The sequence below is a fragment of the Equus caballus genome, chromosome 2, assembly GCF_041296265.1.
Source record: "Equus caballus isolate H_3958 breed thoroughbred chromosome 2, TB-T2T, whole genome shotgun sequence".
NCBI classification, from domain to species: Eukaryota; Metazoa; Chordata; class Mammalia; order Perissodactyla; family Equidae; genus Equus; species Equus caballus.
Window position 1 is genome coordinate 55,707,724 of NC_091685.1, and position 24,703 is coordinate 55,732,426.

The window sequence follows — 24,703 nt, forward strand, 5'->3', positions numbered from 1 at the left end:
GAGCGAATTCATATATGTCTGAGTCTCTTTATATATCTTGTTTGTTCTGTTTCTCTGGAGAACCCTGACTAACACAAGGCTTGAGACTAAAGTATAGACGCCAACAAGTTCTCAGCTTCCCTGGTGGCACTCTGGAAGCTTAGAATGCTTTTTAGAACAAACTCTTAACCTCACTCAAAGAAACTGCTTGTGTGTGCAGACTAGATCTGATCCACCCCTGCAGAGTTCAGAAAGGAAGGAGGGAAGGAGGAAGCTACGCTGGGCCTGCGAATATTGTGAGAGCACTGAGGGACACTGTCTCATTTGAGCATTGCCACTCTTCAAAGGGGTTCTTATTCTCATTTTACAGAAGAGGAAGTTGAAGACATGGGAGGGAAAATGACTTCTCTAGGATCACACAGGGCTGAACCGATATCTCTGTGGGATGTTTCTAAATTACGGCAAAGACATTGCTAAATTTATCTTGCACTAGATCTTGTTTCAGACTGTCTGCGTGGACTTCAGGGCTCCTGACAGTCTGAATGCATCAGGACTTCCCAGGCTCCCAGCTGTGGAGGCCGCCGCCCGTTTGCTGTTCGGGGAAGACGAGGCCTGAGCCCTGGTTCCGTCTGATCCTCCTCGCCACGTGATGTTGGACAGCGTACTTGACCGCTCTGTGCTGAAGTTCCCTCAGCTGTAAGATAGAAATAATACAACCCGGGGGCTGGCCCCATGGCTTGGTGGTTAAGTGCGCACATTCCGCTTCAGCAGCCCAGGGTTCGCCGGTTTGGATCCCGGGTGCAGACACGCCACTGCTTGGCAAGCCATGCTGTGGTAGGCATCCCACATATAAAGTAGAGGAAGATGGGCACGGATGTTAGCTCAGGGCCAGTCTTCCTCAACAAAAAGAGGAGGATTGGCAGCAGATGTTAGCTCAGGGCTAATCTTCCTCAACAAAAAAACAATAAATAAATAAATAAATAAATAAATAAATAAATAAAATCTATCTCCCCCTGTTGTTGGGATTTAAGACAGCAAGGCCAGTGTGCATGTTTAGCCCAGGCCTGGCATGTGCTTTTGATTCATGACCTTCACCACGCTGGGTTATGCTGGCTGTTCCTGTTTCTGATCTCTCTGCAGTGATGCTTGAAGCTTGTACCTCTCTTCCAGCACATCTGATGTGCCGTGGGTCCTGGCTGGCTTTCACGCTCTATGTTGGGTGGCCCAGACCAGACAGTGTCTGCCCCATGAAGGGCCTCACGCATGGGCGGTATCCTTAAACATTTGCTGGTGATTGGATAATTGATCTTCCTTTCTGCTCTATCCCTAGCACTGTCCTTTTTCCTCAAACCGCCTGTGCGATGCCTGGCTCTGGAAGCTCAGCTGGTATCCAAGGACAGTGAGGTGACCCGAAAATCACCCGCCTGCTTCTACTCCCGTGGTGAAGACAGCGGCTGCCCCCTGGGCTGGCCATGATGTCTCACGCTTGGGGTCTCTGGCTTTTCATGGGTTGGCACCTACTGAGGTCGCCTGAGACTCCCTTCTAGGAATGATGGCACTCACTGCCCTCGTAATTTCTCCATTTTTTTCCCCTATTGATAGCTGTGTGATGCTGGGTTGCCGTGGCAACTGATTGATTAGCATCCAATTGCTGGACGAGGAAACGTGCAGCCATAAAGAGTTACAAATGATGCCTGATTGTCTGCTGCCAATAGCCTGATTGCTGCCATTTTCTGGCAGGTAGCTCAGCCCTAACAGGAAGCCTGTGCTGTGCAATTATTGCGACGTGATTGATGCATCACTATAGTTACAACCGGCAGTGTTCCCAACTCGTGAGATTTTTTTTTTAAAGAAGAAAACTCTCCCTTTCAGATGAAAATGCTTATAAATGAGGAAGAAGTATCGAGTGGGCGGGTGACGTGGGGCTTGCAAGGGAGGTGAGTATGGACTAAGCAAGAGCCCAGTTGGAGTTTCAGAGGTCATGAGGAGAGAGAGGGCAGGAGGGTGGCATATGGCTGGGGAAAGGGAGAAGGGATCGATGCTGCCTCCTCTCCCTGTCCCCTCCCACTCCTGGGCCTGCAGCATGCTGAGGGTGGTGCTCAAATTACTTCCAAATGAGAGGCCTGAAAAGTGGGAGGATGCATGATGGAGAACAAAAATCTATGCAGGCACAGGCGGTGTGCTGCTCAGGCCAATTGCTGAAGCTGCTCTCTTGGGTGTGAGCCATGGCCGAAGAGCAAGCACCTGGGCCTGCAAGTAGAGTGAGGGAGAGGTCATGGTGCCCGGTGGAGGCAGCTCGAGGCGGGGCTCTGGGGGGATGGAGCTGCAGTGAGGCTGGTGCTCAGAGGCTTTGGGGTAGAAGAGACCTTTTCTTTTGATCCCTGGAAAAAGTGCCCCTCTTTTTTTTTTAAAGATTGTCCCTGAGCTAACCTCTGTTGCCAATCTTCCTTTTTTTCCTCCTTCTCTCCAAAGCCCCCCAATACATAGTTGTATATTCTAGCTATAGGTCCTTCTGGCTGTGCTGTGTGGGATGCTGCCACAGTGTGGCCTGATGAGCAGTGCCATGCTGGCGCCCAGGATCCGAACGGGTGAAACCCCAGGCCGCTGAAGCGGCGTGCGCAAACTTAACCACTCGGCCGCGGGGCCGGCCCCGAAGTGCCCCTGTCGTTCCTCAGTTGGATATTGGATACTTCTCAGGCTGGCAGAGAGGAAGAAAGAGGATGAAGGTGTTTGTGGTTGGGCTGGACTGCTGAAGGAGGCAGTCTTGTACCTGGCCAAAGCTGGCTGCTGCTGGGAAGCGTGCTATCTCCAAGTGTCTTCCAGACCACGTCCAAGTTCAACGATACCTACTCACTGGGCTGCTGGTAATGCTTCCCCTTGGGTTAAAGATGGCTTTTTCCCCTCAGTCTTCTTTTAAAAAGCCAATGCTCCTAGAAGTAGTACTGTTTAGTCACTTAAACCTAAATGTGAATGTGTGTGTTTTTAAACTTTGTTTGAGGTATGATTGACATACAAAAAGCTGTACATGTTTAATATATACAAGTTGATGAATTTGCAGATAAGTATATATCCGTGAAACCATCACCACAATCCATGCCATAAACATATGGCTCACCTCTGAAATTTCCTCCTCCCCTCCGTATTTATTGTTATTATTAGTGACAAAAACGTAAGACCTAGAATAAGGCAAGGATGCCCACTCTTGCCACTTTTACTCAATATAGCGCTGGAAGTCCTAGCCAGAGAAATGAGGCAAGAAAAAATATAAAAGTCATCCAAATGAGAAAAGGAAGAAGTAAAATGATCTCTTTGCAGATGATATGATCTTACATGTAGAAGAGCCTGAAGACGCCACAAAAAAACCTTCTAGAACTAACAAGTTCAGTCAAGTGGGGGACACAAAACCAACACACAGAAATCAGTTGCATTTATATACCAACAGAAACTATCCAAAAATGAAACTAAGAAAACAAAACAATCTCATCCACGATAGCATCAAAAAGAAGAAAATATTTAGGAATACATGGAGCCGAGGAGGTGAAAGACTTGTGCACTGAGAACTGTCAAACACTGGTGGATGTGTTTTTGTACTCACCTTACAATTAACTGACTCCTTTCTATCATAATATTTAGGTATTTTTATTTTGCATTCATTTATTTTTACTACTTGAGAGTAGGAACTGGGTCATTAAGTTTATCATATAATGGAACCCTAATAATGATTGCTGTGTGAATGAATGAACGCAAAGATGGTTACAGTGATGGGACAGCTTCAAAATACATGAGGTAGGAATTAGGTACAGTGGGGTATGATGGGGTGGTGGTGGTCAAAGTTAGAATGGAAACTGCTAAAGACCAGTTCTAGTTACATAAAGGGGGTCTTGGATCCAGCCTTCTTGCAAAGGAAGCCTGGGTTAAGGTGTAAGAAGACAGAATTAGCACTTTAGGCAGACTAAGTTCTCTGGTGCCTGATGTTGACCATCGCTCTCTGGCGCCATGGAAAGGGAGGGGCCTTGTGGACATGCCTGTCACCATGGCTACTGATAATTATTACTTGCCAAGAGGATGGATCTACCCATCAGAAAAAGATTGACATCTGTGAGTTGACCCCAATAGTCCGATATCCTTTTCAAAGGAAGAAAAATGCATTAAAGTTTTGATTTACTATTTGTCTTTTTATGAGACTGTAAGTTTACCAAGGGCTTGAACCGTGTGTTCTCTCTGCTTGTATTTAGTCAGTTCCTGGCACAGAGTAAGCACTTAATATATTATTGTTGAATAAATGCAAAATTTAATAAACAAATTGGGATTAAACTTAATCCTTCTGAGCCAGGGAGTGAGAATTGAGGAAGAGCGAAAATAAACGTGAGACATTATTTTGGCGGATGGGCGTATCTACGGGTCCCAGGGAAGCAGGGTCACAAAGGCCTAAGCTAGTTGCTGCTCCACGTTGTCTCAGCTGTGAACCTTGGGTGGGGTTGCACCTCAGTTTCTCCATGTGTAAGATGGGGGATATAACGGCACTCTTCCACGGGGTGTTTAGAAACGTGAATTGAGAGAATATATGCAAAGCACAGAGCACATAGCAAGAATTCAGTAAATGTTGTGTGTTATTACAGTCTTGGATTCTCGGTCTAGAAGTTGAATGTTTTTTACTTAAAATATACAAAAACCACATAAGTGCTCACTCGAAGAGGTAACGCAGCTTACACTGGTGTAGTGATCAGTGACCCCACGGTTGGGAGGAGTTGGAAAGCAAGAGGTCTCTTCTGGGAGCTGACATAACTCCAGCTAATGTCTTGCTTGTTGTTGAAGAGCAGCTATGAAATACTTGCTTTATGGTCCAAATGTAAAAAGAAGTCCATTTATATTTAAGAGATTAACTATATGCACATTTGTAGTACCATTTAGGACCATTTAAAACCGTCAGGATTGGTGTCCCTGACTTCACATAACCTAGACAGATAAAAGCCGGTTTCCATGGGAACTAGTTTTCCTTTCTCTACCAGCTAATTAAAATCCACTTGCCCAAGTCTGAATGTTTATAAATGCCTTCCAGTGAGTTCTTCCTTTGGTTTACGGAGCTCAGCACAAGCACAGGCATCTTACCATTTGCAGCATCAGTCAGATTCCAAGTGAGTACAAGCTCAAGTTTGCTGGGAGTGACTCTTCATCTATTTCGTTCACTTGCAGTTCGGACTTGAAAGGATCAGTTTCCCCAGAGTACTCTATGCAACTCATAATATCTAACATCCTGTCGTCTTTCTGAGGAACCACAGTTTGGTAAACTTTCTGGAGGAAGTAGCTGAAAGAGTTACAAGGTGGTAATGTAAACCCCGTTTCTTCACGTGTATCTGAGGGCAGTGTGTGCATCTCAGCAACTTTGATGTGACCCTTTGATTCCCCTCGCGTTTGAAAGGCGCTGCTCCATCCCTGCCCTGTTGCCCCTCATACGCCGGGGCTCCGCAGACCTGCAGTGCTCTTGCTTTCTCCAGTCTCTTTTCAGAGAAGGAGGGAGGACAACCCTCTTAACTCAATCTCTGCTGTGTTCTAGTGTTGTACAACTGTTATCTTAATCATTTCCTGTCCCCAGGAAGACAGTCCTCTTCTCTATGTTTTCTTGGCCCTTGGGGGGCTGGGAAGATGCCCGCCTGACTTAGGCTGGGCTGCGCAGAGGAGGGAAGAGAGGACCGTCAAAGCTCAACCTCAGAACTCGGAAATCAGATGCCTTCAGACAAGAGCATCATGGTGTGCCTTTTCTTCCTCCAGCCTCTGGAAGTCAGCACTGTGCTCTTCTCTTCAGCTACTTTCATTTGGAAAGCCCCAGTGGCTTCCCGGAGCCTTGAAGCTGCCCAATTCTCTGTCCTTCCTGCTCATTGCACCAGGGCAAGAGGCAGCTGGCCTCTCTGGCAAGCTTTGGGGTCTGCACATGGCGTGGGCTCTCCTCGTTGCCAGGTTCCTGCCACCTGCTCTGCTTGGAGGAGACAGATAAGGGCCGGGAGGGCGAGGGAGCCCCTGCCAGTTGGCGGGCTGGCTGGGCGATCGCATGCCAGGCTGAGCAAGCTGCAGTCTTTGAGGCTGGATTTGCCTTGGAACAGGCTGGTGCAGGGAATGGCCAGATCTTGGCAAAGGGAAGCCTAGGTGGAGAAGAAATCTTGAGAGGTGAATAGACTTGGGGCAGGCTTCACTGAAGGGCACTGGGGGATCCCATGGCCATGTTGCCCTGAGCTCTCTGGGACAGGCTGCAGGAAGGGACGGTAAACTTCCTGTGTGTGCTGGCTCTTACCCCAGTGCATTGCTGCTTTGTTCATGACTAGCTTAGAGTCTCAGACTTCTTCAAGGGCAGGAATTGAGTCTTTATCCCTCACTGTGTCCCTGGAGTTTAGCCAGGGCCTGGCAATGACCCAGGACTCGTTTAACTTTTGCTGATTTGAATGGAATTGAAGGAAACTGGTGGAGTATGTTTACGGCCAGAGAGACACCTAGGAGCCCGGGAGAAGCTAACAATTTGGCACTACTTTAAACAGTATTGTTAAATATTTTCTCAAAAATTATTTTGAGAAGAGTTTGAAGGCTGAGTGAGCACAGGGCTGCTAAGGAAGATGCCACGTTTTCAGGCCCTTCCAGATAAAGAAGAGACCTGTGGTTAAATAGACACACCCACCTTCAGAGGCGTGGCACAACCACCTGTTACTTCAGCCGGCCCTTCGGGGGTGGCCTCAACCTGGACACCCCCTCACAGGAGTGCTGGCAAATTTTTCCCTCACCAGATTTCCAGGGGTGGTTTACTGCCCTTTGGAACAGCGCTCCAGGCAACTGCCCGCATGTCCTGGCCCTAATCCAGCGTGCAAACGTATTTGTCCGCAGAGATGGGGTAAGTCAGTGACTACTGATTTTGTTTTGTTGTGTTTAACGAATATATTATTATAACAACTTTAAAGGCCCTTTTAAAAGAAGAATAACAAAGTGCTCTCTGTCACAAGATTGTAACAAAATAGGCTTTATTTTTGTGTATTCTGGAGACTTTGGCCATAATCATACATATTTTACCTCAAAGTGAAATAATGAACATAACATTTGCTTTCTTCTTTATTCACTTCGCATTACATCAAATGTTTCTCTATCTTGTTTCATTCTGTTTCTATTTTTAATAGCTGCATACTATTCCATCAAGTGGAGAAACAATTTAGGTTATTACATTTTTTTGCTATCATAAACAGCCATGACAGTTTTGTGTATATAGCTTTTTTCATGTTTATTTATTTATTTTTCTTGCCTAAGTTATTGTCTTTAGGGTTAATTTCTAGAGGGCTCACGGGCCGTGGTGTGCTGCAGTGGGTCTCTCTCTTGTGGGAGCCCGTTTTCAAACCTCCTCCCAGCTCTGCACTCAGGGAGTTCTCCTGAAGTCTGCTGTTCTAGTCACAAAAACTGACAAATGCTGCAAATCAGGGCTGTTTTGTTTTGTTTTGTTTCTGTTTTTGGAGAGCTGGCTTGCTGGCACATTGCTGATCAAAGGGTACAGACTTCTTGATAACTCTTGATATACTGATTGACAGATTAGTTTTTTAGAAAACTTGAACCAGTATATTTATAACCAGTTTGAGACATTTTAACTTGTCGAGATGTAATCATGAAATGCTTGTATTCTTCAATAGTTGCTAAGTTGTGTTTTGTCAAAGCCCCCTTTTCCACTGGGCAGTGGACTTCCTTAAAATATCTGAATCCATTTCCGTAATTTTTAGTCATTTAAAACAGTATCACTTTGGTTGCTAAGGATTAGTTCTGTCTATTTAAAGATTTTAAGTTTTGATTCAAAGCTCAACGTATTTCCTTTGTGCGGGTGAGCTGTGACTCAGGGCTGGGAGTGGAGGGGCTTGTCGTCTGTGGCCCTTGCGAGTAGCGGTTCTCTCTGTCTTCCTTTTACTTACTCTTTGGAATTGAGTTGGCGAAGAGGGAGAGGCTTGCTGTGATTGCCCCAGTGTGTGGGCTGTTTTCCTCTTTGTTGGTCAGATCTGTGGTTCCTCCGTCAGTGTTCTCACGGTCTCTGCCTCTGCCGTTGTCCATTGCTGCTTCCTGTTTGCCCCTGACTGACTACAGCACCTTTCTGTGTAGTCAGTGTCTCATTGGTAATTCTTTTCCTCCTGAAACAACTAAAAACTGGACAAAATACGTGAAACAATATATGAAACAACACATTTGCCATCAGACAACATATGAGAGTGATCCCTGAGAGATGAACAAAAGCAGGGGAAGCCCTAGGATGGCCCCAGCTTGAGAGATTTTCCAGGTTCAAGCTCAGAGAAGGAGAATCCAGGTAGATCCTGAGCTGAGGGGCTGGAGCTGGGAGTCTGGGGAGCCCAAGGAGACCAGAGTAGGCAAGACAGAGCGCAGAGCGGAGAGAGCGCAGAGTGAGGACTCCGGAGATGTGCATAGGGTCCCACTCAAGGTTTTCCTGAGCGCAGATCAGTGCATATGTGCAAGGAAACTACTCAAGGCCAGGGAAGAACCACCCAAAAGGACTGGAGGGATATACGCTGGAGCTCAAAAGCCCTGGGAATTGTTCTTGTTCACAGCAGCAGAGTGAAAAACTTCATAATTCACGGGGCCTTGGGTAGAGTTCTCAGAAAGGTTTGTTTTAGTAGTAGAGCAAAATTAGACTTGGAGCTAATGCTGCTCTGGTCTCACCTAACAAAGCTTAAAACCAGGACATAAAGAGGATCAAATTATTTCCAGTTAACTTAACTGCATCTCAATACAATGCTTGAAAATTTTAATAAGAATATAAAAATATCCAGCAACAACATGGTGAATATCACAGTCTTGCATCCAATAAAAAAAATTACAAGACATGCAAAGAAACAGGAAAATACAACTGCTAATGAGAAGAAAGTTTGGTTTAAAATTTAAAAATCAACAACTGCAATTCACCACATTGACTAATTAAAAGAGGAAAACCACATGATCATCTTGATGAATACAGAAAAAAACGTTAAAAATCAGCATCTATTCCTGCTAAAAACTCTCAGCAAACTAGGAATAACAAGGAATTTCCTCAACCTGATAAAAGGCATCTATGAGAAACCTACAGCACACTTTACACTTACCGGTGAAAGACTGAATGTTTTCCTCTTAAGATAAAGAAAAAGGCAAGGAGGCCTACTCCCAGCACTTCTATTCAACCTTGTACTAGGGAACTTAGCCAGGGTAATAGGGCAAGAAAAAGAAATAAGAAGCAGAACAGAAAGGCAGTGAAAGGAAGAAAGGAAGAAGTGCAGCTGTCTTATTTCACAGGCAACATAACCATCCACCAAGAAAATTCTATGAATCTACCTAAAATCTAAGGAAGCAGCAGTTTATTTAGAAAATTTATAGGGTACGGGATTAGTATACAAAATTCAATATATTTCTATAAACTAGTAACAAACAATCAGAAATTAAAATGAAATTAAAAAACAATGCCACTTCAAATATTATCAAAAGTATGAAATGGTTAGAGATAAATCTGAGATACTTGACCTGTATACTGGAAACTATAAAACTTTGCTGAGAGATATTTAAGAAGACAATAAATTGAGAAATAATCCCATGCCATTGGGTAAGAAGACTTAATATTCTTAAGACATTAATTTTCCCCAAATTTATGTATAGATTTAACACAATCCCAGTTAAATTCCAGAAGCCTTTTTTTTTTTGGTGGGAATTGACAAGCTGATACTTAAATTCATAGAAAAGTACCAAGTAAGTATAATGGCTAAAGCAACTGTGAAGAAGGAAAACAAAGATGGAGGGCTTGTCACTACCCGACTGTGAGACTTATCTTTATACGTGATTAAGGCAATATGGTGTATGTATACAGACAGACAAATACATCAGTTGAACAGAATACAGAGTCTGGAAATAGACCACATATATATGGTCAACTGATTTTCAACAAAGGTACAAAGGCAATTTGGTTGATGGAGAAAAGATAGTCTTTTCAACAAATTGTGCTGGAATAAATGGATATCCATAGGCAAAAACCCCCAAACAACGACAACAACAAACTTCTATTCATTCCTTGCACCACATACAAAAATTAACATGAATCATAGACCTAAGTGTAACCCCCCAAACTACACAACTTCTCAGAGAAAACATAGAAGAAAATCTTTGTGATCTTGGATTAGGGAAAGATGTTTTAGATTTGACACAATAAGTATGATCCATAAAAGAAAAACTTAATGAATTGGACCTGAGAACTGCTCTCTGAAATACACTAAGAGAGTGAAACGGCGAGCCAGGCACTGGAAGTATTTATTTGCAAATCAGAAATCTGACGAAGGACTTGTATTCAGAATTTATGAAGAGTTCTCAAAACTCAATAATAAAAAAGCAACTCAGAAAAAATATGGGCAGATTTGAACAGCACTTCACCAAAGAGTATACTGTTGGCAAATAAGCACATGGAAATATGCTTAACATCATTAGTCATTAAAGAAACGCGAATTAACAGCTTGAGATATCATTACACATCTATTGGAACACGCTGAATTAAAGAGACTGGCCATACTAAGTGTTGGTGAGGATATGGAAGAGCTGACTCTCAGCTGCTGGTGGGAATGTAACGAAGCATAACCACTTGGGAAAACAGTTTGGCTGTTTCTTAAAGAGTAAATCGTAAACTTACCATGTGATCCACCTATTCCACTCCTAGGCATTAAAGAGAGATAGAACATATGTCCATATAAAGACTTGTACATAAATGTTCATAGCATCTTTATTTGTCACAGCCAAAACCTGAAAACAGCCCAACTGTCCACTGACAGGTGACCGACTGTAACAAATCAATGGAATAGTACTTAGCAACAAAAAGAAACCTAGGACTGATATGATAAATTGCAAAGTAATGTGCCGGCCAGACATAATGGTCTGTGCCGTATGACTTGATTTATATAAAATTCCAGAAATGCAAACTAATCTATAGTGAGAGCAATCAGATCAGTGGGCGCCTGAGGATGAAGTGAAGGGGAGTTGTTTGAGGAAGGGATTCCAAAGGGGAAGGAAGAAGCTTTTGGGGGCGGTGGGTAGGTTCATTATCTTGATTGAGGTGATGGTTTCATAGGTGCATTCATATGTGAAAACTTATCAAACTGTACACTTTAAATATGTCTAATTTAATGTGTGATAAGCATGTTCATTATACCTTGAGAAAGTTATTAAAAATGACTAAAAATTTTGAGTATGGGCTCGTTATGTCGTGATATACAGTATGTTAAAAATAAATAGTGGAAATATTCCATCTGAAAAGGAATGCCCCAAAATATTGGCCACTAAATTTCCGATGAATATTCAAAATTATTACATAAGGCAAACATAAAAGTTACATAGATACCATACATCAAATGGATAGAAGGTAAAGCACACCAAATTTTTCTAGTTTTTAGTCAAGAAAGGAGATTCTATGATGTTTTAGGATAAATGGGAGTATGGAGCTGCTTAATAAGGGGCTCAGTACCTGCCACAGAATCCACCAGCCCATGGCTTTCATATAGCGAAGGAGAGTTGCCTGGGTTGGGGCTCTGTGCCTGTAGCCCAGCTTGGTTTGAGGAGCCCTTATAAACCCCCACAAACCTACTCATTCATGTGGACATTGACTCAAATTACAAAAGGTGTCACCACGTGAAGAGTAGTAGTATTTGACCTTTTATTTAGAGAGAGCAGACACAGTCACAAATACAATTCAAGGTTTATTTTGATTTAGTTTGATGGAAATTTGGTCAAATTCAGAAAAAGCTTTTGAATGTTATTGAAAAACAAACACACCAAGGGGCACGTTGTCAGGTTCTGCCTGTTCCTGCCTCTAGATTTCTGCTTCTGTCTCTTTGCCTGGAGCAAAAGCGGGTTAGATTCCTACCCTGAAGCACACGTGGGCATGTGTTCCAGCCTTGGAAGCAGCCCATGGGTGATCATCCTGGATCCCAAGAGTGGGACTAAGAGTGGGCTGGATTGGGAAGCAGCTCCTTGTCCTCACACCAGATCTGTGTACCCAGTAAGACGCGTCTTTTTTCATGGAGCAAAAAACTGGACAAAGTATTTTAAGCAAAAAAGCACATTGATTGGCTCAGGTGACTGGAAAGTCCGGGGATAGGCCTGACTTTCAGCATGGCTGGATTGAGAGCGTCAATCCAGGTGTTGGGCCTGGCCTCTTTCTTTCAGTTCTCCTCTCCTTCATGTTGTTTCCAAGGTGGCTTCTGGAAGCTCACGATCGCAGTTCCAGATCTGGTACCCTTTCAGGGTCAGCTCCAGGGAAAAGAGGGCTCCTGTTCCACAAGAATCAGAGGAAGCAACTGGGTCACTAAACCCATGCCCGGGACCGGGGAGAAGGAACTGGATCGTAAACCTGCCGCATGGTCTGGGATGTGGGAAGGAGTGTTCTCCTAAAGAACTTGGAAGAGTTTGTTTTCCAGAAGTATGGTAGGCGATGCGAGGAAAGTTCACTGATGTCCTGGATTAGCGTGTCTGGAGCTCATTCTTGTTTCTACATCCCTGCCCAGTGATTCTGGTGAGCTTTGGGCTTTCAAAAGCTTCGTTAAGTCTTAGACTGATTTACTGTTGAATCATAAGAAAAAACAATATTTCAGGGACTCTAATTTTTGTGGTAAGGAAGATTAGCAAGACAGAGGACTGCATCCCCAAGCTCGAGAGTTTTAGGAGGCCTATTTAAGTGGCTAAACCTGGAGAGAACAAACGGTGTAGAGATGGGCCACGGTGAAGCAGCCACCACCGCCTTGTTCTCCACCGTACGGTGTGTGGGGTCTAGCGGGGAGGGCCCTTCTGGGAACACAGATGCCTGTGGTCTGCACCAGGACACACTTTGGTGTCTTGGACCCTAGGTGACATCACCCTTATACATCGAGGAAATGGATTTATGGAGACTACACCTGCAAAATCTTTTCCTCCCGTGTCAGGCTCAATAGTAACACTAATGACACTAGTCATGGCAGTAACAGTGAAGGGGGGGTAAAAAATGTATAGTTTATTAGCTTGCAGGAGAATTTCTCTTCGGGAGAATGCTCCCTTTGAGAAAATATCTTGATATGATGTCTGGGGTAGAAGGTGAAACTCTGAGAACATGGATTATTAACAGTTACAAGGACAATAAAAGAGGAAAAAGGTTTTCCTTCTGACAAAAGGCTGATGGTTAAGTGTGATGTCCATGGAATGAAGCGGCCCATGCAGGGTCTACCAGCCGTTAGCGTAGAGAGCCTCGTACTCCGCTTTAAGTTCGTTGCTTTGCGGCCACGCCAACGCTTCCTCCACTGCTCTCCGCACCCCAGGAAGATGTGCTGCACGCACGGGTGCCGCGCCTGAGTGTCCTGCACTCACTGACGGACCGACCGGGGGACCTGACTGCCCTCTGGGTCGGTGCGGAGCGTGACAGAAAGACCGTGTGTGAGATGCTTGGATGAGCCATAAACTGAGTGAGCAGAACTCAGAGCCAGGAGGGCCAAAGGAATTTCCCTTAGGAATTTTACCGACAGTTTGGAGTGGGTTGCAGACGTTCATAAAGAATGGAACTGGAGGTGGAAGTTTTCCCTAAAAAGATTGCAAGGGGCACGGAGGTTTAGTTGAAGTCAGCTTTATACAAGTAATCATAATGGCAACTACCATTTATTGTTTATGTACTAATGTCGTGTCTTGCTGGGTTGTTTGTCTCCTACGAGATGGAGTGTCATCCTTATCTCAGTCCTTGTCTTCTCTCTTTTCCTGACACCTCCTGTTGCATTCTCCTCGATTACTTAACAGGCCCCGTTTGTGTCTACGTGGTACCTTGCTCATAGGGTTCACTCCGCAACCTCCTACTGCACAGCACGCTCCATGAAGGCAGGCGCCGTGCCTGTTTTGTCACCCCACATTTAAACGGTGCTTATCCCCAGCACTTGGTGATCACTCAACAGATGGTACCTATTTTCAGCATGGCAGGGAGTCAATATGTGGACAAAATTAAATAAATAAATGAATGCAATGAATAAGTGAATTTTTTAGATGAAGAAACTGGGGTTCTGAGAAGTTCACTGACTTACCCAAGGCCACATGGCTAATAACCAGCAGTGTCAAGATGCCATTGCAGGTCCCAGCTCCAGTGCAAGCTTGCTTCTCATCAGTGTTTCTTCTGCAAACACTAGGGTAACTTTTCCAGGAGGATTTCCAGCTGACCTCAGGATAAGCTTGCATTTCTGTGCCGAATGTTGCTTCCTGTCTCACAAAATTTGGGAGAGGAATAAAGAGTCACCCTGAAATAGCCTGAACCCAGGGGCCGAGGCATGGTCGAGCTCTCCTGGGCCTGTCCACAGCCTGTGAATTACGAGAGCACAAGTCGCTGCGCCCCCATCTGGTGCCTGTGTCATTGCACTGCATGGGATGTGCAGCCACGGCATTCAAACTGGGACCTCGCTTTTCGGGGTGGGAAGAGCCCTGGACCCTATTTCCGCCCTTCTGGAAGGCCGAGGCTCTTCTGCATCCATCTGGGGGAGCAGGAGGGTGCTGAGCCTACTGCTTTGTCATGGAGCTGCACATGTGTGAATGACTCTGGGGCATTTCCCAGAGCGGCGGAGAGGCTGCACCAGGAAGCTTCTTTACCCCCAGCAACTCACTCCATAGGAACAGCACATGTGCCTGTTGGCCTGCACCAGGGCCATGTGACCTCTCTAAGCAGAAAGCGTTCGGCATACCCCTGGTTTTCATGTTACCAGGCATTGAGGAGAGGCAATTTATTTTTCCATTTTTCCCTCTTGGTGCCCACCCTTGCCCTGCACCCAGCAGTAGGTGCGGCCCAAAGCCTCGGTCCAGGAAGCTCCTGCAGGTCGGGGTGTCCTCCATCAAACCCGGCCCCTGCTGCCCACAGCGACCAGCTGAGGAACCCTGTCTGCCGTTGTCCGAAGATGAATCGCAACTCCCGCAACCTGCCTCCGGGGAAGAAATGCCTGTTTCTTGATGGAGGCAAATCTCAGACTCCTGCTGAGCTCCTGGGATTCTGAGCTGGTGCCTAGATAGACTTCTGAGGCAGAGCTGGGTTTTGTGTAGGTGACCTTGAACACCTCTCCAGAGAAGGGCCCGGGAGCCGGGAGTGCATCGTCGGAACACCCCAGAGCACAAGTCAGAAACTCGGGGGTCAGATCCCAGAATTGTTCCTTACACCCTGATGGCCTTGAACCAGTGAGTTAACCTCTGCATCTCAATTTCTTTGCCTATGAAATGTGGAGAATAATTCCCATCTCTAAGGGAGATTACGAGGGCTAATATGTGATTATTTTGTGATTTACTATATTAAAATTAGATATAAAATATTCTCTGGAAAGTGCCTATTATCATGGCACATAGTAGGCACTCAAGAATTGGTAGCTAATATCAGTTATGAGCAAAAAGATGTTCATCACAGCATTGTTTATAAACACAAGACTTGGAAGTGGCATCAATGTATACCAAGAAAGGAATGATTAAATCAGTCATGATTTCTCCTATGATGAACCATTATGCAGCCATTGCAAATCATGATTTTTAAAGAAATGAGAAAATGCTCACAAAAAAAAGTCAAGTGAAAAAAGATTCAAATCATATATGTAATTCAAATCATATATATGTACCCTAATTTATGGAAAATAAACAAAACGAAGTTAAGTACATATATAATTGAATAAGACTCTACCCACCTCCCGAAAAAGGATTTGGAAAAATAGACCCCCCAAAAGCTGTAGCTTCTGTCTCTAAGTGGTGAGAATATGGGCGGTTTTCATTTTCTTCTTTATTCTTTTTGTGGTTTCCAGATCCCGCACAATGAACATTTCCTACAATTATAATACAAGAAAAAGCAAACATTGTTACTTTAAAAAAATGAGATGAGAAGCAGCAGCTCATTTTTTCACAAAGCAACAGCTGCTGAGAACCACCAACTTTCTTGTCCATCCATCCAAACGCCAGTCCCGTGGCCTGGCATGGTGGGACAGCGGTGGCTCCCGGCCTGCGGTCTGCTGGGCCAGGCGCACAGATGGGCTCCGCAGGGCAGGGGCAGGGCCAGCCTTGCCTGTTGCCCCTCTTCCTCTCCACCGGCCTTCCGGCCTTCCCTCCAGCGTTCATTCACTCACATAGCCTACAGAGTTAAAAGGGTTTGTTTCCTTTCAGGCTGTTGAATGCAGCCAGGGTAATTTAGTAGAAAAATGTCATGCTAATGCAATTCAAAGTTCAAATGATCTTTCATTTCGAGGGAAAGAAGAATGTGTGTGCAGTTAGAATGTTAAAACTCACTACTTGCCCTGCAATTCAAATAGAAATATGAGCTGCAGGGGCTACATAAGTCACATGAAGTACTGTGAGTGAAATGCGCAAAATGAATAAAAATGATCCGGAAGCCGTTTATTAGCATTGCTGGGGGCCAGCACCAAACAAGAGCCATGGCTGTCAGAAGCTGTGTGGGGAAGAAGAAGTGTTTGCATGAAATTACAATAATCCTGAAATAATGAGGAAGGCAGTGATCAGTGGGGTCCTTCTTGGGAAGTCGCATGAAGGCCGCGCTCAGCCCCCGAGGAGAACTGTGCCCTTTCAGCCCACGTGCCCTTCCCCCTCCCCAGGCTCCCGCTTAGCTTGAACTTGGCGGGTGGGGGGTGGGGTGTGGAGCTGGGGACAGGCTGTGGTTTCTCGCAAGACTGCCTGCTTGCTCTTGGAGAGCGGTGGAGGCAGAGGTGGGATGGAGAAGTTGTGGCCCCTGGGGCTGTGGCCACAAGAGAGTGTGGTTGGCCCCTCAGTGAGCTCACCCAGGGCAGGTGAAGGGCAGGTCTGTCCCTGGTGATTTCAGCCTGCTCCCACCCCACTTCAGGTCTCCAGTCCCCCTCTGCCACAAAGATGTACTCAGAGGAAAGAATGTCAGTTATTTACATCTTAATATAAATTTGCAGCCTCACTTCACTCATAAGAGATTATTCAGACATAGCTGTTATGATCCATTCAGATTCTTTACTGCTGCCCTCAACTCGTGAAAAGGATGTGAGGCAGCAGTGTGTGGATAGTTTGTCCAAGTTTCTTTCTTTAGTTTTCAAAATTGAATTTGGTCTACTGGTATCTCCATCTTTGTCATGGACTGAAGTGTGTGCCCTCAAAACCCGTATGTTGAAGCCCAAACCCCTAGTGTGGCTGGATTTGGAGATGGGGCCTCTAGGGGAGTAATTAAGGCTAAATGAGGTCCTAAGGGTAGAGACCTGATCCAGCAGGATTAGTGCCCTTACAAGAAGAGACACCTGCGCCTTCTCTCTCGCTCTCTCTGGCTCTCTTGCGCATGCTGTCTCTCCCTCCCACGACAAGAAGAGGTCACATGAGCACACAGTGAGATGGCAGCTGCCCACAAGCCAAGAGAAGAGGCCTCAGAGTGAAACCTATGTTGCTAGCACCTTGATCTTGGACTTCCAGCCTCCAGAACAGAGAGAAATAAATCTGTTCGGCCCTCTAGTCTGTGGTGTTTGTTACGGCAGCCTGAGCAGACTACACAGATCTTCCTCGACTTCCAACAGGGTTGCATCCTGGTAACCCCATCGGAAGCTGAAAATATCATTAAGTCGACAATGCACGTAATAGACCTAACCTAGCGACCATCGCAGCGTAGCCCAGCCTGCCTCACACGTGCTCAGGACTCTTACCTCAGCCCACAGTTGGGCAGAGGCCTCTAACACAAAGCCTCGTCTATGAGATCGTGCTGAACGTCTCCTGTGACGTACTGAACTCTGCGCTGAGGGTGACGAGCAGGATGGCTGTGTGGGGACAGGGTGGCTGTCAGTGTATCGGTTGTTCACCCTCGTGATCGCGGGGCTGACTGGCAGCTGCGGCTGCCGCTGCCCAGCATCACAAGACAGGACTGTCCCCCAAAGCGCCAGCCCGGGAAAAGAGCGAAGTTCAAACTTCCAAGTACGGTGTGTACTGAATGTGTATCGCTTTCACACCGTTGTGAAATGAAAAAATCCTAAATTGAAGCATTGTAAGTCTGGGACCATCTGTATAATCTTTTACAAACAAACAAATCCCAAAGTAACGGTGAGGACATGCTCCATGCTTGCTATGTGAAGGCAGTACTGTAACAACCCTGAGAAACTGAAAAAAACCTAGGATTCAAGGCATGTGTGTGAGGCTGTGTGCACATGTGGTGTGTGTGCAGGCAAGAGTACAGGTGTTCTTCCCTTGGAGAGTGTTGATTTTCCAGGTGTTTCATCTAAGTGGGTGAAATTTTTTCATAACGTATGTCTCACTGTAGGGTGGAGGAGTAGGATGCATATATTTGCTGGTGGGTGGGAGGGGCGTTTAGGACGTGAGAAGAAAGGAAGGAGAGGAACTATGTTTCTTCTCTTTTTACATCTGGTCCCAAGAGTGGGGAAAAAAAAGAATTACATTTATTTATAAATACATATCCCAATACATCTGTTATGCATTGTTTCCCAAATTGGCTTCCATAGAATACTAGTTCTGCAAAGGATATTAACGGAGGGTATTAAAACCTTTCTTTGGTGAAGCGATTTTATAAAGTGCTTTGCATGATTTTTCAAAGCCTGTGCATTGTGGCTCTACAAGAGGCAGACATGGCCTGCAGGGGGTCCCAACACACTTGATCAGGACTCCCTCTTCGCCATTCATTGTGGGGAAGATGCTCAGGGCTATGGTGCTGCAATGGAAGACTATGGAAGAGCAATCACAGACTCTAGCTCTGGACCTGCTTTCCCGCTGCGCGCTCCTGGGCCAGTCCCCTCTCGGTGCCCCAGTTGCTTCGCTCTGAAGTGAATGGCGGGTTGTATGACCTTGGCTTGTCCCCCTTCTCTGACATTCTGTGGTTCTGTTTCCATGACTTCCTGGCTCTACCCACCCACTCTGTACTCTTGGGCATGGCCTCCATTTCCCTACCTATTCATAAGTATAGAAGTGCTCAGCCTGCCTTCCACAGACATCTCCGGTGAAGAGCAGATGAATTAATGGAGGTGAAAGTGCTTAGAAAAAATAGAGGGCTTAATAACTCCTAATGCCTTCGGGGCAGGGGTTATGCCTCCCCTGTCATTCTAAGTGCTGTACGAACTCGGGGAAACAAGTGTGCCCAGCAAGGGACGACTCAGAGCTCAGGCTCTGGACCTGGACTGCTTGGAATCAAGTCCCAACTCTGCCCTTTCTACTGGAAAGATCTCAGGCAGGTCACTAATGTTCTCTGCCTCAGTTTCCTCGGCAGTAAAATGGAGACACTCTCCTGAACCTGTGGTGAGGACTAAATGAGATAAAAACAGTGCTTGGTATTTAGTTAACTCTCAGTAAGTGTTAAGTACTCCTCCTCCTCTTCCTCCTCCTCATCATCATCAAGTAAAGGAATAGAAACAGCCAATGAAATAAAAAGTGAAAAGGAGAAGTGGTGGGGGTGGTCAGTACGTGGCTAGCTTAGAGGCTCTTGACCCTTCACATGAGCTGGATGTTCCCTCAACTGTCTGCTGGCCTCTGCGGGCTAAGAAGTTAAACACATGGGTTAGTCTTGCTGTTAACAAGTGTTTATTGAGCCCTCTGGTTTGCAACCTATAGTGCTCACTATGAGGCATAGATAAAAAGGCCAGCTTCTCCCCCTTAAAAAGATGATAATTTAGAGAGAAATAAAAATTGTAAGCTCCCCAAACAATGAGAGGAGAATGAATGCCTGACAGCGCCTGCCTTTCTTTGGTAAGTCTGTGACTGCTCGTAGGGAAAGGAATAGTTGAAGCTGTCACGGAAAAGGGGGAGCTTGGCCAGGTCCTCAACTGAGATGGGTTGGAAAGCAGAGGGGAGAAGAGAACATGATGAGTAAAGAAACAGGAGGCCTGTTGCATTGGATGTGGAAGAGGACACCAAAGGGTGTAGATTCAGTGGATGGTGGGACATGCCTTGGAAGGTAGGTCCTTGAATATTACGTAGAGGAATTCTGACTTCCCACAGGAGGAAATCAGCAGAGGACAAATTGCTTTTCTTTTTAAACTGTCTGCTTTCTCCTTGTGAAAGTAGAAAAGTCAAACAATGAAAGAGTCATCATTCTTTTCCACTCACTTAGCATTCAGCATAAATCAGCGTTTGCCTTGGGTGAACGGGCAGGTAGTTATTTGCAAGGCTGAATCAAATCATGCCACTGATACGGGTGCTGCCTGTGGTCCTCATCTCCCCATGCTGACTAGGGCTCCCGTCGGTGGAAATGCACTAGTATTGGAGGGTTGGTGGGCATGGTGTTCTTGAAGAAACGTGAGAATGGGAGCCCTAGTATGGCAGGGGGTCTCAAGGAAGAGCTTGTTTCTGAAATCGTGGTGGTGGGAAAGGCTTCTTGGGGTGAGATTGCCATGTCTGAAATTCTAACTTATGCCACTGGATAGACGATTGCATCCTAGAACAAGGAGGAGTGCTTTCATGTGGGTTAATAAAACAAGGATATACTGTCTTTTCCTTACAGCCCTCCTAGAAATTGGACTTCCAGTTTGCAACATTTAAAGCCCATTAAACATGGTCACTATACCGCTATTGATTGCATCAGCCCCGCACCTCCACTGTCAGCAGTGCCAGCCTCCATCCTTCCCAAACCTGGCCACCAACGTGAGCAGTCAGCTATTTAAGCAGAAATGATCTTTTGTGAAAATCTATATATTATTTAATGCCTTTGCCCTTTGTCTCAGCTCTCTCTTTCCACAAGCTTCTCAGCCAGGATTTCAATCTGCTTTGGATGCTTTGCAAGGAGAAATGTATAGTGAACGCCGGTGGGAATCGTGGCTCTCTGTCCCTGAGGGCTGGAGTCTCATAATTTATAGTTCTTTTGTGCTGGGGCTCTGCAGTTCTTTAGTGGGGCCTTGCGGTAAAGTTTGGGTAGGAAGAAATCATTCCACTTAAAATGGTTCTGCTCTGATGGCCTCTGTTTTACTGGAGTTTTTTGTCTCCTTTGTCTTTAAAGCCAGACCCATGTCCTAGAATAAATGTCACTTGAACACCAGAGAAGAAAGAGAGGGAGAAAAAAGCTCCAAAGCATTCAGACGCCAGTGGTGAGTCCAAATGGCTTCGCCAGTTTATTGACCAATCAGCAAATACTTAGTGATCGCCCAACCACACGTAAAGCATAATTCTAGGGACTGTGGAGAATATCAAATGTGAATAAAATCTCGTCCCTCTAACTCTCAAAACTCAATAGCTTCTCACTGTTCACCAAATGAAGCCCAACACATTGCCCTGATATCAAGGCCTCACCCAGACGGGCCCGACCCGCCTCTCTGCCTCTGCCCTGTGCTCTGGTCACACTAGACTAATTCGTGTCCTTTCCATCAGGGGAGAAATGTCCCTCGGACCTGGGATCCCTCCCCCATCACTTCTGTCTACCACATTTTATTCATTTCTACAGGGTAATTTCAAACCCCACCTCCTCTGTGAAGGAAGTCCAGATTCGAGCCTCAGTTGGATGTGAACTTTCTTCCTTTCACCCACTATGGAACCTTGTATTTCTTTTGTTTTCTCCAGAGGACAGTGCTTAAAAGAGAAGGAAAATCAAAAAACGTCTGCTGATTGACTAATTTAATAGGGTTGAAGGGCTTTTAGAGTCCTATGAGATTGTCAGTATCAAAGTGGTGGAGAGAAGCCTTGGTTTGAACTTTGAACTTGGATACCAATTCAGAGAATTAGAACAAGATAAATTTAACTGAATTGCCAAACAGATAAAACAGTAAGGGTTTAAACATACATATATACATATGCACACGTAAGAGTGATGTTTTTACAAACAGCCCAGCCCAGAATGTAGCATACTGAGATGAGTATTGCTCTTCAAAACAGTCCCCTTTAGAGATGTACTTTGTTAAGGCTGCTGCTAAGCAAGACATTGGCTTCCTCGAGGTCCCAACCTTTGATGCTCCCACTCCCATCCGCCCTTTCCCATTTCCTGCTGTTGTCGAACGAGCTAGTCTATACAATTTCCACTGGCAGGAGTGTGGGGGACACAAACAGTGTCCACAGGACTGGGTTCAGCATTGAGGAGAAGGTAATAGGCAAACTGTGTTCATTATGAGTTTACAACTATGTTTGGGAGAAGCGTATGAAAAAAATCAAATGACAATGCAGAACAGTTCATGAAGAGGTGCTGAAATGAGTCACCCGGACAAGCAGAGCCACCTGAATTGAGAGAGGGTTGTGGGTAGGAACTGAGCAGCATGAAAGGTCAGAGGTGAAGCTGAGAGGGTCCCTGAAAGACTTGAGGCAGTGGGGTGGGAGGTTGGGCATTCTGATCGGGGGCTTAGAGTGCCCAGTTGTAACTCACCATTTTACCCCCTACACCAGCCTCTCTGCTCCCCAAATCTCCTCCTGACTCTGTATTTGGGTTCATACCACCGAGTGTGCCCAGAGTCTCCAGAGCAGAAATTGCAGTCAGTTGGCCTTTTTGCTCTCACTAGATGCCTTGATCTAATCAGTCACCCATTATTACATTTCACATAGATTGCTCTTGTCTCTAAGTTCAGCCTATAAACAGAAGCCCAGGTCCTCACAGCTTTTGTCTTTTCAGTATTGTTCCAGTTATCTATGGCTGTGTAACAAACTACCCCAAGACTTAGAGGCTTAAAACAACAACGGTTTTAATATACCTTTTGATTCTGTGGGTCAGGAATCTGGGCCAAGTGATTGTTCAGCTTCACACAGCATCAACAGAGGTCATTCACAGGTATTCACTGGAGTGTTTGCAGGTCTGGAGAGCACAAGATGGTGCACCGTTACGTCTGTCTCCTTGGTGGGGATGGCTGGAAGGCTTGGCCCGGTGAGAACCATCAACCAGATTGCGTACGCATGGCCTGTCCAGCATGATGGCCTCAAGGTGGTCAGACTTCTTAAATGGGAGTTTAGAGCTCCCAGAGTGAAAATTCCAAGAGACAGTAAGTGGAAGCCACTACTGTCTTAAGGCCAGGTCTGGAAACCGGGATGGCGTTGCTTTTACCATGTGCAAACCAGCCTAGAGCACAAGAAGGGACATAGATTCCACCTCTGGACGGAAATTGTGGCTAGTTGCAATCTACCACAAGTGTACTTTTCATTTGACAGTAGGGGGCAATGGGAAGATCATTGCCCTGGCATCCGGGAGACCTGGGAACTGGACTCAGCTTTCCTGACGGCCTGCTGTGTGAGCTTGAGGGAACTCCTCCACATCCCAGGCCTTTGAGCTTCCTCAGTGCTGGGTGGGTTCAGTGGTTCTCAAAGTGTGGTCCTCAGACCAGTAACATCAGCTTTACCTGAACACTTGTTAGAAAAGCAAATTCTCAGTCCCCTCCCAGAACCACTCGGTCAGAAATCTTGGGCAAGGCCCCAGAGATTGTGTTCCACCAGACCCTTCAGGCGGCTCTGATGCACACAGAGGTGAGAGGGCCCCGGGGTGAGCTCATCTCCACAGTCCCTTTCAGCTTTCTGTGATTCCAACTGCATAAGAAGGCCTCTCATTCCACAGGGCCAGAACTGACAGTCAGGTAATTGAAAAAAGAATCAATTAAAATAGAGAAATGTTATTTACATACTTGAAACTTTTTATTTTAGTGATAGAAAGCCAATCTTTTGATGTAGGGTCCAGGCCTTTCTTTGAGTATGAGTCTACTGGTTGGATTTCTATGACAACTTTTTCATATAAACTGTGTCTTTGACGCATGACCTAGGATTTTCAGGTTTCTTAAAAGCAAAGCAAACACTGAAGATTTTACAAAGGGATCTGAAGAGTTCATGTCAGTGGCTCATCTTTATTGACTATTCCTGAAGCATCGGACTTGTTGGTTTACATAACAACAACAACACTTGTAGTACTTAGTTACGTCATTACACTGACAAGAATTACTGGAATGAACAAGTGTGGGAACAAACTCAGCTGGTGGGGCAGAAGGCTCAGTGAACCGGACAGTTGCTTGCTCGACACGAACATTCACTTTGCCGTGGGCATCAAGCATTTTGTTTTATAGAAGAAATGAAGAACCCTGATCCATCTGGAGAGTTGGTTCAGTGGAAACTGAGTAACAAAGCTTCTCCTGTACTGCCGACTCCTCCTTCCCAGAACTCTTGTCTGCTTCCCTCTTTCATCGCATTCTTGATCCAAGTTTAATTCACACCCTTTTCCCTAACACTGAACTATTACAAAAGCACCCTTGCTGGTCACATTGCCTCCACGCTTATTTCCTATTGCTTACCTCCTATTGTGTGATGCTAAAAATCACGTCGTTCCCATTCTCAGCAGGGCAGAGTGAAAAGAACACTGGATTAAGGAGCTAAAGACCCGGTCTGAGTCTCTACCCTTTCTAGTTGTTGATCATTGCACGACTCGTTTAACTTTTCTAGGCCCTCTCCCTCAAACAGAGGTCAGAGAAGCCAGTATTCCACACATCTCAGCCTGTTGTGATGGTCAGGCGGCCTCAAACAAGGGAAGGCGTTCTGTAGCCTGAAAAGAGGTGCTACAGTTTTCATTTGCTTTCCATTGCTGTGTGATAAAGCCCATCTACCCTAGCTTACTTCCTGGCTTTTCTCCCAGACCCTCCGCACGTGCGTCCTTCCTTCCCTACCGAGACTGCTCTCCTCAAGTTTCCGTGTGCAAATCTGACTCCTTCCCGGCTTCTCCGCCTTCAGCTGCTGTCCCTCAAGTGCCTTTTCCTTTTCTCAGCTCCTGGAACTCTCCTCTGAGTGTGAACTGAACTGAGAACCACCTTCCGGTTCCAGACCT

At 45.6% G+C, this 24,703-nt stretch overlaps 1 protein-coding gene across 1 annotated transcript in view; it reads left to right on the plus strand.

Annotated features, from left to right (window-relative positions):
• Positions 1–6,653: 6,653 nt before the first annotated feature.
• LOC138921565 (uncharacterized) overlaps positions 6,654–24,703 on the plus strand; it is a 64,594-nt gene continuing 46,544 nt past the window's right edge. The window contains exon 1 of the mRNA XM_070255851.1: positions 6,654–6,853. The gene's annotated coding sequence lies outside the window, so the exon portion shown is untranslated. The remainder of the gene's footprint in view (positions 6,854–24,703) is intronic.